Source organism: Ursus maritimus (assembly GCF_017311325.1).
Source record: "Ursus maritimus isolate PB19 chromosome X unlocalized genomic scaffold, ASM1731132v1 scaffold_X1, whole genome shotgun sequence".
Lineage (NCBI taxonomy): Eukaryota > Metazoa > Chordata > Mammalia > Carnivora > Ursidae > Ursus > Ursus maritimus.
This window is the reverse complement of record NW_024423319.1, coordinates 54,042,172-54,060,457: the sequence shown is the minus strand read 5'-3', so window position 1 is coordinate 54,060,457 and position 18,286 is coordinate 54,042,172. Positions and strand designations below refer to the sequence as shown.

Genomic DNA, 18,286 nt, shown 5'->3' with positions numbered 1-18,286 from the left:
TAGTTAGGAAGATTAAATAAATTATTGTAATAACGTGTGTGACTATACTTGACAAGGAGTGTTTTTAATTTTGTCTAAAAAGTATTTTCCCTAGATATGCCTATATTTCATTGTACTACTCTGAACGCGCATTACCATCAGCAATTTAAAGATGATTAACTACAGGGACATTCAAAGTTGTTTCTCAGATCAAATTATGTTTTCAACATTCTCTGACTATGATTTTCCCTTTTGTAGAAACACCTGTAAATATTAAAAAAAGTATAAGCAGTGCCATAGCCTACATATGGGTATGTCATTTTCAGTCATCTCTTATCTCCAGGAGTACTTATGCCTCAAAAATAACAAGAAATTTAAACTTGACTGAAAAATTTAGAAGGCTGAAAGGGAGCAGAAAATAATCCTCCACAAAAATGTGCCACAAAACTTGAGCCCTGACTTAATGCTAAGAGACATAAAACAAAATTTAGCCTAGTGTATGAAAGATGTGGAATACCCTGCCCCTGATAAGCTGGTTAAATTTCTAAGTAAAAGAGCAGCCGGAAAGCTGTTCTTTCTTGATCTGCAGGACTTCTCCAAGTCTAGTCTAAATGGTTTGAATAAATGGAAGACATATTTCCTCACTTCTTTAAAAAATTATATGCATTATATAAAAGAAAAATGTTAGATAGGGAGATGTGATATTCTTTTATTTCTTCCAAATTAAGCCATTCTTTGTAACACAGGGATATAGGCCAGACACCATAAGACCAAAAATGTGTTTTCTTCAAAAATCATGTGTGTGCTCAAAAACAATGATACATGCCTTTAATGGGTTTACAACACTCTCTACCCCAGTATGTATGTTTTTTCCTCTGAAATGAGAAAGGGGAATGAGTAGACATCAAGTATGTGAATACAAGAGAAGCTGACATTTTCTTTCTCCCTTCTCCTGAAAAGGAGTCATGATAGGGACAGAGCTTTTAAAGAATATTAACCTTAATGTTATATCAGCACCATTGATTCCTATGACATCTATCTAACTATGCTCTAGATCCCATTCTTCCCCAGTGCTCTTTCAGGTACTCTCAATCTCATGGCTTATTTCACTCTGAATATATATGTGCTAATCTTTGTTTTCAGGAAACAAAATTAAACAAAAATTAGCTACTCCTTTAATCATACATCTGTCTCTAGCTTATTTCTGCTCTTGTTCTCTCATTCTCTCCCCCTTTCCTTGACAGCCAAGTTCTTTTTAATAACATACATTAGCTGTCTTAAATTCATGGCTTCTGCCTCCATAGTTGCACTAAAATAACTTTGGCAAAGGTTATCAATAACTTCATTGTTGCTAAATCAATGGCTGTGTTCTTACCCTTATGAGTTCTCTGACATGTAAGTCTCTTCGTAGTCAAATTCCTTAACTTTCATGACACTATTCTCTCCAGTTAGCCCTCTTCCCTGTCTGGTCACTCTTCCTTGATCTCCTTCATTAATAACTCTTCTGCACTCCACTTTCTCTAACTAATTGCAATCTGCTGATTGAAATGATGGTTTCAGGTGGAATATGGTAGAAATGGAAGGTAGGATTGAGACAGGTTAAATAGGAAGAGAAAGATGAAAGAAAAATGTGTAAAGTCTCCCTTATATATATTACAAATCTGCTCAAAATAAGTTGGGTTCGCTGATGTGCTGAGTTACTTTTAAGTCTGAAGCTAGTATGTGAATAAATGCCTCAGAAACTGAAGATCAAATTTTTCCAACTGATTTTTTATGCATTCATTCATCTAACAAGCAGTTACTGATTTGCCTTTAATGTCCCAGATTTTGTACTAAGCACCCAAGGGACAGAGTGATAATAAGAAACATTACCTGCTTTTTTTCCTCAATTACTTTTATTATTATTATTAATTATTATTATTATGTTCAATTAGCTAACATATAGCACATCATTAGTTTTTGATGTAGTGTTCAACGATTCATTAGCTACATATAACACCCAGTGCTCATCACCACAAGTGCCCTCCTTAATACCCATCACCTGGTTACCCTACCCCCAAACCCTTCCTTCCATAATCCTCAATTTATTACCTGCCTTTCAAGAAGCATCATAAGAAAAACATTTTATTTATTATTTATTTATTTATTTTAGAGAGAGAGAGAGAATGTGAGCATTAGTGGGGAGGGGCAAAGGGGGAGGAAGGAAGAAGAAGGAGAAAGAATCTGAAGCAGGCTCCACACTGCGTGGGGATCCTGATGTGGGCTCGATCTCATGACTGCAAGATCATGACCTGATCCCAAACCAAGAGATGGGTGCTTAACAGACTGAGTCACCCATATGCCCCAAGAAAAACATATTTAAAAGTTCAGTAATAGATGTATGTCAGTCATATGATAACCTTAACCATAGGAAGGCATTGGGAATTAAAATGGTGGCAAATTCTGATTTGGATAGGAAACGGGATAGCTAGGCTTCTCAAAAGAGGTAACTTATACTGAGTCATAAAACACAAGGAGATATTTGTCATTGAGAGAGTAATGGGGCAAGAGGACAAGGTCAGGCAGAGCAAGTATGATCAAAGACACACAAGCATGGTGAATTAAAGGAATAATTTATATTAATATATGGAAAAGCAGTGATGGGAATGGAAAATCACCATTAGAATACCACAGTAATTGCTGCAGGCAAGATCCATGAATGGAATGTTAAGCTAGTAGATGAAACAATAAGGAGAAAGAGATTATTTATAGAACCTCAACATATGTCTCCCAAAATATTGTATTGCTGTAGTGATTTAAGTATATGTTTACAAATCCTTTGATATCCCCCTTTCCAAGAGATGGATTTTAATTCCCTCACCCTTGAGTGTGTGGTGAACTTTAATTCCCTTCCCCTTGAGTGACTTGCCTCTGATGATAGAGTACAGAAAGGAGAAACGTGGCACCTATCACCTTAACTATGTCATCAAGGTTAACATTATCAGAGCTAAATTATGTTGATATCTAGCCTATGGCATGACCATGATAATAATAGCAACTGACAATACTGGGTGTTCATGGAGTTCCAAGAACTGTGCTAGCTGTTTTATGCATGCTAACTCATTTAACTCTTGTATCATCCTATGAAGTAGGCACTATCATTTGTCCTATTTTATAGATGGTGGAACTGAGGCACAGAGGGATTAAGTAACTTCCTCAGGTCACACAGATACTGAGTGATAAGTAAAGATTTGAAGCTAGGTAATGTTCATCATTTTACTCTCCTCCCTCCTCTATAAAGAATATGGGAGGGGTGGGATACAAATAGCCTAGCAACTTTGGAAATGCTGATAATGAAATGTGTGTAGGGTGAAAGGTGGTCCAACTAGTTTTGTTCATTTCCTATTTTGATCCTGAACCACAAAAGAATCTTAGCTCTGCCCTCTCATCTTTATGGGGCTCAATGTTTTGTTTTAAGATGTAATCAGGTACAATGGGTCCTCTGATAGCTTTCTATTTCCAAGTGACTAAAATATATTTAGCCAGCACAAAACAGCTTCCACAGAACACCAATTGGTTCAATGTTCATGTGCCATACTAAGAATTTCTTGTCAAAAAAAATTTTCTTGTCTACCTCTTATTTACATATGCCTCATGGGATATACATCATTTCAGAAAAGATTGTTTTTGTATATATTTCACCAAAACAGTGATTGAATCTAGAACTATTAATATTTATAGTCTGGGAACACAATAATGTCCTTTTTTAATTAAAACATGATTGAAAACATAAACCATTCTTTAACAGCCAATTTACATATAACAGCTGATGAAACTACCAGTAATAATACTGAGCCATAAGCTGAAGGGAATATAGTCAATTGCAATGATATCTCAGCATGGAGCTAACTACTCAATTTTTTTAAACTAATTTTAAGAGTATTTTAGTAAATGGTTCTTTTAATGGGTCTAATGTGCCTCATTTTAATGTACAACTGTGATGTAAAAGACATTATTTGTAATAGACAAACTCATGCTGAGAAATGTATTTAATTATTTTAAAATCATTTAGCTATGAGAATATATTATTTTAAATAAGTGGTTTATTTTCTTTTGTTACACAATATGAATAAAAACTTTTGTGCAGTTAGGAAACTCCCTCCTTATCTACTTAAAGTCCTTTAACATGGAACAATTTCAATTATCTCCAAAGTTACAATTTCTGACAACTTCTTACCCTCAAAATAAAATATTGTATTGGCAAAATTCTCACTATCATCTAAAATCAGCCAATTCAGTGTTCAAACAAACGAACTATTCTGACAATACTTTGTTTCTAATGATATATCCCCAACTCTATTACTCAACCATTGTCTATGCAAACACTGTTATACATATAAGGGTAGAAAGTATAGGGCAGAAGATAATATTTCTTCTCTAAAATTTCTATATCTATTTCTTTAAAAATCTAAAAAAATCTACAGGCTTTTTCCACTATCATCATTTATTTTTTTTTATTTTGAATTTTTTAATTTAAATTCTAGTTAGTTAACATAGAGTGTAATATTGGTTTCAGGAGTAGAATTTAGTGATTCATCACTTACATATAACACCCATCACCTCCACTATCTTTAATGTAACCTACTGTAGACAGTGCATTCACAGAAATTCTATAGGAAACTATCTTTTAATGTTACTTTCATATATTGGGACAGTAGGTTTTGCTGAATCCAACTTACAATGTGACATAAATGCTTAACTAAATATCAAAACAATAAGTTTTCCAAACTGTACTAACCCACTCTCTAGCACAGTGATACCCTATTCAAAACAATTCAAACATGTAAAAGTCCTTCACCTATGAGAGACTATTATTCTGGCTTTTCCCTATTACGGTTGTAGTAGCAGCTGAATTCTATTTTTGGCATAAAGCTTATTTCAGCTTTTGGCTTTTAGCTTAGAGAGTGAAGTTAGTGTTCTTCCTGAATAGCTAATATAAGACCGTAGAAGCTCTGGAACCCTAACATGAAACATGAGCTTCAGGCATTCTCTTAACCTAGTTGCAAATTAACAGTCCAAAATCACTTGCTCACTGAGACAGACAGAATAATGCCCCCCCCCCAATGTCCACATACCAATCTCTGGAACCCGTGAATATGTTGCATTATACGTCAAAAGGGATTATATATATATGATTACACACCTTAAAATAAGGAGATTATCCTGAATTACCTGTGTGGGCCCAATGCAATCACATGAGCCCTTAAAAGTAGAAGAAAAAGGCAAAACAGTCAGAGATATGGTTGAAGAAGAGACAGAAGAAGAGAGGAGTTAAGATGGCAGAGAAGTATGGGGACCCTAAGTTTGTCTTGTCCCTGGAATACAACTAGATCATTATCAAATCATTATAAACATCCAAGAAATCAATCAGAGATCTGAGAAAACAAATGTTGCAAGTCTACCAGTAGAAAAGTGACCACTGTTTGGAAAGTAGGAGGCGTGGAGACTTGAATCTGATGTGATATAGCTGAGGATACAGCCGAGGAGAGGGAGTCTGTTTAAGGAGGCTACTGCAAAGTATTAGAAGCAGCAGAGTGCAAAATCAGAACTTTTAGAAATCTGCTATGGTGGGGGGTATACCTGGCTTAAAGATGCTCAGGTGATGAGGTAGGTTGGAATCCTAGGTGTGACAGCATGGTTGGAGGATCCTCAGGGTCACCAGAAGAACAGGTGGTGCCAGAGTGAGGTCGAATTCCCAAGCATAGGAACAGGAAAGCCAGCTGAGAACAGTGAGCCTAGGTGCCAGCTTTCTGCTTTGTGTTGCCATAAATTGTGAACTGCTGCATGGTCATGTGACTGCTTTCCTGGGAGGGGTCCAGCAAAAGGTAGAAGCATAGGGAGATGCCCTTCTCCCCCAGGAAGAACAGTGTGGGTCCATGCCAGGGGAAGCATAACATTTGGAGTTTTGAAACTTAGTCTCATGCCTGGGATAAAAATACTCAGTCACAGGCCAGGTGGACACAGAGGTCTGACAGACCTGGGAGACAAGAGCGATTGACTGTTTTTCTATGAGGGCTCCCTGAAGAGTGGGGGGGGGCATGAATTTTCAGCTCCAAGGCTAGAGAGAGAACCCAGCCATATTCATCCCACCTACCATTGCTGAAAGCCTTCAAGGAGCAAAATATTAACACCTAGTAGAGTCTGAAGTCACTTACGCCAAGCCTGGCCTCTCTGCTCCCTGGAGGTGCTTATTCATTAGGACATGTCCATCTGAGGATCGGTGCAACAGTCTCCTCCCCTAGAAGAGGAGCACAATAAACTTGCTGTCATCAAGTTTCCTGATCATAGAAGGCTGCAAAGCTTCAGATCGTAGAGAAAACAGTATATAGCATTCTTTGTACTTTTGTTCTTTATTTTTTAGTATTATTTTTGAGTTTTCTTATTTTTTCAACTCTTTTAAAATTTTTATTCTTATATAATTTCTTGTTTCCTTTGACAAGCAGACCAAAACAAACCCCAAATCTAGTGGGCTATTGTTGTTGTTGTTGTTTTCTGTTGTTGTTGTTTTCTCTTTATTTCTTCTTTTCCTTTCTGGACAAAATGACGAGATGAAGAAATTCACCCCAAAAGAAAGAACAGGAGGTAGTACTCACTGCCAAGAATTTAATCCATACAGACATAGGTAAGAAGTCTGAACTAGAATTTAAAACAATGATTCTAAAAATACTAGCTGGGCTTGAAAAAACCATAGAAGACACTAGAGAATCCCTTACTCCAGACATAAAAGAACTAAAATCTAATCAAGCTGAAATTAGAAATGCTATTACCGAGATGCAGTCCCAAGACAAGGGCATAAAAATGAGAATGAACAAAGCAGAAGAGCAATCGCTGATACAGAAGATAAAATGAGAAAATAAGGAAACTGAAAAGAAGAGGGAAAGAAACCTACTAGATCATGAAGGTAGACTGAAGGAAGTCAGCAATTACATACAGCAAAATAATATCCATATTATAGGAGACCCAGAAGATGAGGAGTGGGAGAAAGAGGAAGAAGATTTATTTGAACAAATTATAGCTAAGAACTTCCCTAATCTGGGGATAGAAACAGGCATGCAAGTCCAGGAGGCACAAATAACCACCCTCAAAATAAAAAAAAAATAGATCAACAACTGAAACTATTATAGTGAAGCTTCCAAATTACAAAGATAAAGAGAAAATCCTGAAAGCAGCTCAGGATAAGAGATCCTTAACTCACAAGAGGATACATACAAGGCTGGCAGCAGACCTGTCTGCAGAGACCTGGCAGACCAGAAAGGGCTGGCATGACATATATATTGTGCTAAATAGGGGGGAAAATGCAGCTAAAAATACTTTATCCAGCAAGGCTCTCATTCAGAATAGGAGAGATAAAGAGTTTCCAGGACAAACAAAAACTAAAGGGAATTGTGAACACTAAACCAGCCCTGCAAGAAATATTAAAGGGGATCCTGTAAGCAAAGAGAGTGCCCAAAGTAATATAGACATGAAAGAAACAGGCAATCTACAGAAACAGAGACTTTACAGGTAATACAATGATACTAAATTCATATCTTTCAATAATTATTCTGAATGTAAATGGACTAAATGCTCCAATCAGAAGACACAGGATATCAGAATAGATGAACAAAAATGAGACCCATCAATATTCTGCTTAAAAGAGACTCATTTTAGACCAAAAAACACCTCCAGATTGAAAGCGAGGGGGTGGAGAAACATTTATTATGTTAATGGACATCAAAAGCAAGCTGAATGGCCATCCTCATATCAGACAAACTAGATTTTAAACAAAAGATTGTAATAAGACATGAAGAAGGACATTATATCATAAAAAGGGATCTATTAAACAAAAAGATTGAACCATTGTAAATATTTATGCCCCTAAATTGGAAGAAGCCAAATACATAAAGCAGTTAACAAGAAAATTAAAGAAAATCATTGATAATAACACAATAATAAAGGGGGCTTTAAAACTCTATTCACAGTAATGGACAGATCATCTAAGCAGAAGATCAACAAAGAAACAAGGGCTTTGAATGACACATGGGACCAGATGGACTTCACAGATATATTCAGAGCATTCCATCTTAAAGCAACAGAATACACATTCTTCTTGAGTGCATATGGTACATTCTCCCAGAATAGATCACATTACTGGGTCACAAATCAGGTCTCAACTGGTACCAAAAGACTGGGATTATTTCTTTCATATTTTCAGACCACAGTGCTTTAAAACTTGAACTCAATCACAAGAGGAAATTTAGAAGGAACACAAATGTATGGAGGTTAAAGAGCATCTTACTAAAGAATTAATGGATCAACCACAAAATTAAAGAAGAATTTTTTTAAAATCATGGAAACAAATGAAAATGAAAACACAACTGTTCAAAACCTTTGGGATGAAGGAAAGGCAGTCCTGAGAGGGAAATGACAAGTCTTTCTCAAGAAACAAGAAAAGTCTCAAATACACAACCTAATTTTACAACTAAAGGAGCTGGAGAAAGAACAACAAATAAAGCATAAATCCAGCAGAAGAAGAAAGTTAATAATTATTAGAGCAGAAATCAATGAAATAGAAGCCAAAAGAACAATAGAACATATCAATAAAACTAGGAGCTGGTTCTTTGAAAGAATTAATAGGATTGATAAATCCTTAGCCAGACTCGCAAAAAAGAAAAAAGACCCAAATAAATAAAAGGCATCCAAATCAGCAAAGAAGAAGTCAAGCTCTCACTATTCACAGATGACATGATAATCTATATGGAAAACCCAAAAGACTCCACACCAAAATTGCTAGATTTCATACAGAAATTCAGCAAAGTGGCAGGATATAAAATCAATGCACAGAAATAGGTTGCATTTCTATACATTAACAATGAGACAGAAGAATGAGAAATTAAGGAATTGATCCCATTTACCATTGCACCAAAAGCCATAAGGTACTAAAGAATAAACCTAACCAAAGAGGTAAAGAATCTATACTCTAAAAACTACAGAACACTTATGAAAGAAATTAAGGAAGACACAAAGAAATGGAAAAAAAAGAAATGGAAAAATATTCCATGCTCATGGATTGGAAGAATAAATATTGTTAAAATGCCTATGCTACCCAGAGCAGTCTACACATACAATGCAATCCCTATCAAAATACCATCAACATTTTTCACAGAGCTGGAACAAATAATCTTAAAATTGTATGGAATCAGAAAAGATCCCGAATAGCCAAAGGAATGTTGAAAAAGAGCTAACTGAACATTTAAAAAAAAGGAAGACACACACACACAAGAAAACCAAAGCTGGTGGCATCACAATGTCAGATTTCCAACTATATTACAAAGTTGTAATCATCAAGACAGTATGTTAACAAAAACAGATATGTAGATTAAAGGAAAATAATAAAGAACCCAGAAATAGACCCTCAACTCTATGGTCAACTAATCTTTAACAAAGCAGGAAAGAACATCCAATGGAAAAAAGACAGTCTCTTCAACAAATAGTGTTGGGAAAATTGGTCAGCCACATGCAGAAGAATGAAACTGGACTGCTTTCTTACACCATACACAAAAATAGATTAAAAAATGATGAAAGACCTATATGTGAGATAGGAATCCATCAAAATCCTGAGGGAGAACAGAGGCAGCAACCTCTTTGACCTCGGCCACAGCAACTTCTTGCTAGACATGTCTCCAAAGGCAAGGGAAACAAAAGCAAAAATGAACTATTGGGACTTCATCAAGATAAAAACTTCTGCAAAGCAAACAAAACAGTCAATAAAAGCAAACAACCTACAGAATGGGAGAAGATATTTGCAAACATCTTATCAGAAAAAGGACTACTATCCAAAATCTGTAAAGAACTCAACAAACTCAACTCCCAAAAAACAAATAACCCAGTCATGAAATGGGCAGAAGACATGAACAGATATTGCTCCAAAGAAGACATACAAATGGCCAACAGACACATGAAAAAATGCTCAACATCACCTGGCATAAGGGACATACAAATCAAAACCACAGTGAGATACCACTCACACCAGTCAGAATGGCTTAATTTAACAAGACAGGAAAGAACAGATGTTGATGAGGATGCAGAGAAAGGGGCTGCTGGTAGGAATCCAAGCTGGGTACATCCACTCTGGAAAACATTATGGCGGTTCCTGAAAAATTTAAAAATAGAGTTAGCCTATGACCAAGCAATTGCATTACTAAGTATTTACCCAAAATATATAAACATAGTGATTCAAAAGGGTACTTGCACCCCATTGTTTATAGAGGCAATGTCCACAATAGCCAAACTATGTAAAGAGCCCAGACGTCCATTGACAGATGAAAGAATAAAGAAAAGGTGGTAAATATATACAATTAAATATTATTCAGCCATCAAAAAGAATGGAATCTTGGCATTTCCAAGGACATAGATGGACCAGTGGGTATTATGCTTAGCGAAATAAGTCAGTCATAGAGAAATACCATATGATTTCACTTATATGTGGCATTTAAGAAACAAAATAGATGCACATAGAGGAAGGGAAGGAAAATAAAGTAAGATGGAAACAGAAAGACAGGCAAACCATAAGAGAATCTTGACTATTGGAAACAAACTGAGGGTTGCTGGAGCGGATGTGGGTGAGGGGATGGGATAATTGGTGATAGGCATTAAGAAGGGCACTAGAAGAAATGAGCACTGGGTGTTATATTGAACTGATGAATCACTAAATTCTACCCCTGAAACTAATAATACAGTATATGTTAACCAAATTGAATTTAAATTAAAAAAAAAAGAAGAGACAGGAGAAATCTGAAGGTCTATTGTTGCCCATAATGATGAAGGAAAGGTGCCATGAACCAAGGAATGCTGACAGCCTCTGGAAGCTGGAAATGGAGTTTGGTGACATCCAGCATGAAAAAGAAGACTTCAGTTCTATCACTGTAAGAAACTAAATTCTATCAATAACCTTAATAAACAAGGAAACATATTCTTCCCTTGAACCTCCAGAAAGGATATCAGTCCTGGTAATACCTTCATTTAGCCTGGCAGATCCATGTCAGATTTCTAACCCACAGAACTGTGAGATAATAAATGGGTATAACACATAGCCACTAACTTTGTGGTAATTTATTATGACAGCAATAAAAAAAAATGCAATCACTTTTGCTCTAATGTCTAGTCATTAGTCCAAATCTCTTTTTTATAACACAGAAATACTCATTATACAATAGTGTTCAATGGAAGTTTCCCAGGCTCTCTCTTCTTTATCCAATAGTTATAAAAAAACTCTAGTCTACCAAATTAACCAAAGAAAACCAGAATAATGGTTAAAAAGGGAAGAGATAGATTTTACCCTACTGTACTTACACAGAAGTTCTACAACCAGTTGTATATCATTGTATATCAATCTTAAATTGAAAACCATATAATTCTATCATATGAAATTCCTCTGGGGGGGGGAAATCATGTTTAGCCAAGGAATGAAAAAAAAAAAAGCTTTTAATGGACACTGAAATAAAGTTCTGTTTGACAGTTCAATAGTAATGTCATAGTCACTTCACTTTAATAAGTAGGTTTTCACCAAACGGTTACAATACCTCCAAATATATACCATACAATATTAAAGTTCTTAAGTAACTTGGCTTCACATCATAGTCTATTTAAAATAAGTAAAAAATCTGTTTGAAATTTTGGTTAAAATCATTAGAGTACATGCAGTTGACATCTGTCAAAATAAGTGCATTTTTATTAAGGAAATGGCATTCAGTCACAGTAAATGATAGTGTCAAGCAAGCAAATGTAAAAAAAGTGGTTAGGGCACAAATATAGATATTGTTTCGTTGTATGCCAATAGTTTAATATTTCCAACTCACAAGGAGAGAGATTTAAGTCAATGGCAACAGCTGTGAAAAACATTTTGGGGGGGGCACATTTTCGTAGTCTTAATACAAAGTTAAAGTTCTCATCCTAGATGTTTTTTTCTCTAGCTTCAACTTGTTACTTATTTTGTCAACAGACATTTTCATGAAATTGAAGTGATGAAATTTCTCACTGGCAATATTCCTATCTATCTTTAATTTGAACAGGGGTTATTTTAATATAGCATGTTTCCAAGGCCATACCAGGCTAGAGATAAAAATAACAGAGTTTATGCAACACAAAAATGATGATGCAGACAAAAATAAATACTTCTCTGGATCCCCTTTTTGCCATCTTTCCCCTTCTTCTACGTACACTCTAGCTCATTAACCAAAAAGTTGGGCACCATAGAGTGTTTCTCGTGTGATGTGTTCTCATGGTTTGCTTACAGCCTTCACCATGTTTCTGCTTTTATTTCTGTCTTTGTCAGGCTCAGATATCTTCAGATATCTCTAGTCACTGATAATAAATATAAAAGGTTAGTTCTGCCTCTGATGGCCAATGAAGGCATGTTTGCTGCTGCTCTCTACTATTGTGTAGGGCTAAGTAGGGCCAATGCCATTGAACAGATGTGATTGTCAGTTGACTTATGAGCTAAACCCAGTCTATCAGAGGCCCCTTACCCCCTCCCCTGTCCTTGGAATGTGGGTTCCACTTGCCTTTCCCATTCCCAGAGGCTGTTCCAAGGACACAGCTTTGAAATACTGATATGGTATTGAGAATAGTATATATGACTGAACAGCATATATGACTGAACTAAGTTAAGGCCTCTACAAACTTTTAAAGATTTGGTGGGTGGGTGTGGGAAATCATTTGTCTTACTACCACCCAAGACAAGCCTCAGATATAAGTTCCCTTTGCTTATTAAAACTGCCACCTATCAACCTGGAGTAGCTTGCCTCTTTCTTCTGTCTCTCCCTACCCTTAATTTATAGAGGTTGGTTTTCGATTTCACCTAGGAAGCTCCAGAGAGGGTTATGAACAAACAATGGGGCCATAGGATAGGGATCACAGAGGCTGCTAAAGAGCTGGCTCTAATTTAAGCCTTACCCTAATCCTTTAACTTTTCCAACAAAATATACCTAAAGAGAGAAAAAAGAAAAAAAAATGCCCTCTAAAGTAGTCTGCTACAATACACATTCTTTGAAGTCAGGGTTTTAACAATGTATAAACATTTCACACTCTATTCCATTATAAACCTTTGTTTCTTTTAATATAAAGTAATATTTTCAAACACTCACAATCAAGTAAATTTGATGACTGGGAAAAATAAAAGAAATATGAAAGTATAAACAGGTAAAATGATTTTCTTTTTCAGGTTTCTTTTTTTAAGTTTGATAAATTATTATTTGTTTGACAGAAAACTTTTGAATTTAATAAGGAAATGGCAATAATTGGTACTTATATGAATTCAAAAGTTTTCACTAAGCAACAAACAGAATAGTTCCCAATCTTTTCACTAAGAACATCTTTTTTACTGAAAGACTGCCTAAAACTTAACCAGTTTATTTAAGTTTTTAATCAAGAAATCTAAAGCTGCCAATTAGAGCTTCTAATTGGCATGAAGTGACCAGATTAACAAACTTGAAGTCGTATAATGTGAGTAAAAACTACTTTTAAAAGCTTTGTTTAACCTATATGGATGGGATTTTTTTGGCCTCAGGCTGGGTGCCCCACACACTTGCACACAAACAAAAATGAGTGATAAGTATTGCACATAAAAAATAAATAATAAGTGTTCCCTGTACATTCAGAGCAATGCCTATTTCTCATGAGGGGCACAAATACAAATCATTTATCCCCAGGGAGAACCAGGCAAGGATTGTAAAGAGAGAAGTCCTATGTCCTGGGGATGTGGCAGAGAGGGCATGAAGAAGCTTCAGGGACCAGGAGGCATCCAGGCCAAACAACCATGAAAGGGTGGATGTCAATGTTATATAGGGAGGGGCCTTCAAGCCTGAAGGAAACAAAACTAGTGAAGACACCTAGTGGTAGAAGTACTGCCTGTTCAGAAGACAATAAGAGCATTTGTTTCTGGTAAGGAGATGTAACCTGATAAGAGACTGTAAATAACGAAAGCAAAATTTCATCCAAGGAGCACCACATACAATGCTGCTCTGTATTTCTCAACAGCAGCTCAATAGAGAATCTTCTTGGCCTGTGTAACCAAGAAGAGGGTAAAATATCTTCCCAATGCTAAGGCTCCCATGATCTTTGAGGGTGGTAAGTCACCGAGGGTCACCCTGTAGCCCACTCCCTACACCAAGGCCCCAGTCCCTTAAAATCAACGTCACTCATTAGCAAGAACCTTCCTTAATGGAAAATTCTACTACAAAACAAACAAACAAACAAACAAAAAAATTGACACAAGCAAACAAAAGTCCAAATGAAAAGAGATAATCATTGTAAGCTTTGGTTAAGTTAAAGCTTAACCTCTCATACTGCATGTATGCCTCAAGTGTCCTGCTGAGAACAAAGTCTGCCCCCTTACTTAAACTGATTCATCACTGCATAGCATAACAAAATTTAGCATATCCCTGTTCCTACTACATACCCCACTCCAAGAAGTGAAAAAAACCCACAAAATATAAACTTAACCCAAATAATATTCAACATCAACTTAAGGATCCTACTGTATTACTATTACACTAAGGTATACTAGGTACACTACGGTATTACAATCATTTCAGCCTATTTACAAAATATCCGCATTCTGAGAGCTCCAGAAGCATTACAAACACTGCTGCATTAGATTTCTCTTCTGGAGATAATTTAAAGCCTTGAAACACGCAAATTTACCTATTTGTCTGCACTACCATGGAGGGGTAATTGTCATAAAAGGCCTACAATCAAAATCCTCATCCTCTGATCTCAGATCAGATCATACAAACTTTCCCTCAGATCATGCAAGTTAATCTAAAATTGGAAACCCAAGGAGATTAAGTCATACAAAAAGAAATACAAACAGAAAAAAATAAACATAAAAAGGAAGCTGTAAGTGGAATCACGCGAACAGTCTAAACTTTGCTAAAGACAGAAAAATTTACTTGATTTTACCAACACTATAGGCATTTTATAAAGTATTCGAGAAGTAATGCTTATAAAAATAGAGGGAAATTTTTAAGTGAGACCATCAAACAAAAATAATTTTGTTCTTTGGCAAAGAGTTCTTCCAAAATGTCATGCCCACAAGAAGTAATGTTTGTCAAAACTGTGTTTAGGCTGACTCACATGCCAGATAACCTTCAGGTCAACTTTGACTCAGGTTGTGCTTGATGCAGGCATATTAGCAAATACCTGCTTGAGGTAGGCCAAGGAGCCCTGAGGGATTTCGGCTGGCTTTTTGTGCTGTACATTGATGTCCAATGCCAATGCCTCAGTTTTGTCAAGTGCTTCTGGACCAGTATATCTTTCTGCTATAATTCATTCCTTAGTTCTAAGACATCCTCTTTGATAACTTGCTCTGGTTCCTGGACAAATAATTGCAATATTTTTTGGAGGAAAAGACATTCTGTCTGTCTCACAATATCCAGAAATTTCTGATACACTGATCAACACCAGTTCTAATTTCTTGCTGATCCCTGCCATTGACATAGCCCTGACTCACAAAAGAAGCAAAGCAAGCCTCAAAAGATGACTCCAAATCATCTACCAAGGTACTGGTAAAAATTCTTGAAGGGCCTGGCACAGCCTGAAGAAGCAAAGCCTGGCCTCTGGAGTCCCCAGGGTGTCCAGGTAGCTGCCCAGAGAACATACCTCCCAGCAGAGCCAACATTTCTGAAAATCTCTTTTTCAGGTTTCTAAATTGTCTAATGGAAATGAAACTCCAGTTCCTGGTTACAACCTGCAATTACTTTAATCAAGTATGAGGTTAAAGGGGTCAGAGTCCTCCATAAGACCACCCTCACTTCTGTAAGTTCAGGGGTCCCCAAAACCACCCTCAGTTTTGAAAATTTATTGAAAGGATGCACAAAATTATGAAAGTTGTTATATTCATAAATTATTACAGAGAAAGTTTACAAGGTTAAAATCAGCCAAATGAAGAGACATATGAAGCAGAGACCAAGAGGGGCTTAAATGAGGAGCTTCCAGGTGTCCTCTCCCAATCAAGTATGGATGGTGTTACCTTCACCCAGTCAATAATGCGTGACAAAATGCACAGAGTATTGATATCCAGGGAAGCTCACACAAACCTCTGATGTCCAGCTTTTATTGGGGTTCAATCACATACTACCCAAGTAGCTGATCTTTATTTTCTATCCCTTGCAGACATTGGGCTTAATATCTCTAGTCATCAATTCCTCTGGTGGTCTGAACTGAGACTGTATGACCCAAAGCCCCTATCGTAACTCACAGTGATAAAACTCTCTACTAGCCACAGGCCAGAGGCAAGCAAAGACACTCCTATCATGCAGGACATTTCAGGAACGGGAACATAAACTCCCAGTAGCCAAGGACAAAGTCCAGACTGCTTCTAGGTAAGGTTTATTCTTCATGCACCATAACAAATTTTTATCATTTAGATAAACTACAGCTAAAAATCACATTTCTCAAACATAATCATGTAATAATAAAGCCCTCTAAACCATAGATGTTTAGTCCTCCAATATCAGTGAGAAAGTACTTAAATTTCCTTTGTATAGAAAAATCTCTAGAGAAAACAGTAGAACCCAAAAGAGTGAATAAAATAAAACATTACACTAGAGACTTACCAAACACTGTTCAGTATAGCTATAAAACCAGATGTTCATTATTTTCTGAAAATCCTAATATGCATGGTGCTGTTTTGATTTTGATTAGTTTCTCAGGTAGTGTCCTTGCCTTGCTCCTTTCCAATATTTGAAAAATGTAAATTATTCATGAAAGGACAGACCCAGAGCAAATAAGAAAAGAAACAGGGAACCAATGACAATTAGCAACTTTGTTTTTTTTAAAAAGATTTTATTTGAGAAAGAATGAGAGCTAGAGAGAGCACGAGCAGGGGGAGGGGTGGAGGGAGAAGCAGACTCCCCCTTGAGCAGGGAGCCCAACACGAGGCTCTACCCCAGGACCCCAAGATCATGACCTGAGCTGAGGGCAGATGCTTAACTGACTGAGCCACTCAGGTACCCCATTTAGCAACCTTGTTTACAGAAGCTTTAGACAACAGAATAGCAGGAGACATTGGCTTTGAGGATCATCATTAGAAACTCACTTCATCACTGTTTAAATGTGTGTGAATGTGAAGCTGAGATAATGCCCCTATGATTTAGGTGTTTTTCTCTTTAACTATATATATATCTATATATATAGTTATATCTATATATCTATATATCTATATATCTAGTTATATATAAGAATTTATAATGATATTCTTGCTTTCTTTTATTCCTCCCTGTTCAAAAGTACTTCTATATTATTTACATACTGAGAAAAATTAGGGAAAATCTAAGTGATTTGCTCTATAGATAACTGCTTGGGATATCCTTATTTATTATGTTAGTTTTGTTCTGGGGAGACTGGTGGCAGTTATTCAGGCAGGAAGCCTATACCAACCTAAGCCTAAAGGATGTAGTGAACAGAATCCAAAGAGCCATCTGAAAAGGGCCTCCTGAAAGGAGCTGTGACCTTTGGTCTATGGCCACAGCAAACCCACAGGCACCCTTCAGAAACAGCTAGAGGAATATTCTTCCCACTCTTGGATAACCTCCTCTGACTCCCATTAACTGAATCCAACTACAGACAAGACTGCAAGGGAGCTGGATAATGTAGTCCAAATAGATGAACCTCATAGGCCATGGAACAAAGTAGAGAAAAGCAGAGAGTGGAGACAGAAAGGAAAATACATAGGTCTGAGAACTAAGCTCTGGAGCAGCCCAATGCTTAGAAGTTAAGGAAAGTAGGATAGACAAGCAAAGGAGACAAAAAAGGAATAGACAGCAGGTAGCAAGAGAGCCAAGAGAATGTGATATCCTAGAGACAAATAAAGATGTTCAAATAGTAGGGAAGTCCAATTTTCCCAGCACCATTTATTGAAGAGACTGTCTTTTTTCCACTGGATGTTTTTTCCTGTTTTATCAAAGATCAGTTGACCATAGAGCTGAGGGTCCATTTCTGGGTTCTCTATTCTGTTCCATTGGTCTATGTGTCTGTTTTTGTACCAGTACCATGCTGTCTTTGTGATCATGGCTTTGTAGTATAGCTTGAAATCAGGCAACGTGATGCCCCCAGCTTTGTTTTTCCTTTTCAACAATTCCTTGGCGATTCAGGGCCTTTTCTGGTTCCACACAAATTTAAGGGCTGTTTGTTCCAGTTCTTTGAAAAATGTCATTGGTATTTTGATTGGATGGCATTGAAAGTGTAGATTGCTCTGGGTAACATAGACATTTTAACTATGTTAATTCTT

General features: G+C 36.6%; 1 pseudogene; it reads right to left on the bottom strand.

The window, feature by feature from the left end:
• Positions 1-15,162: 15,162 nt before the first annotated feature.
• Positions 15,163-15,676, bottom strand: LOC103671998 (annotated as a pseudogene).
• Between the last annotated feature and the right edge of the window lie 2,610 nt (positions 15,677-18,286).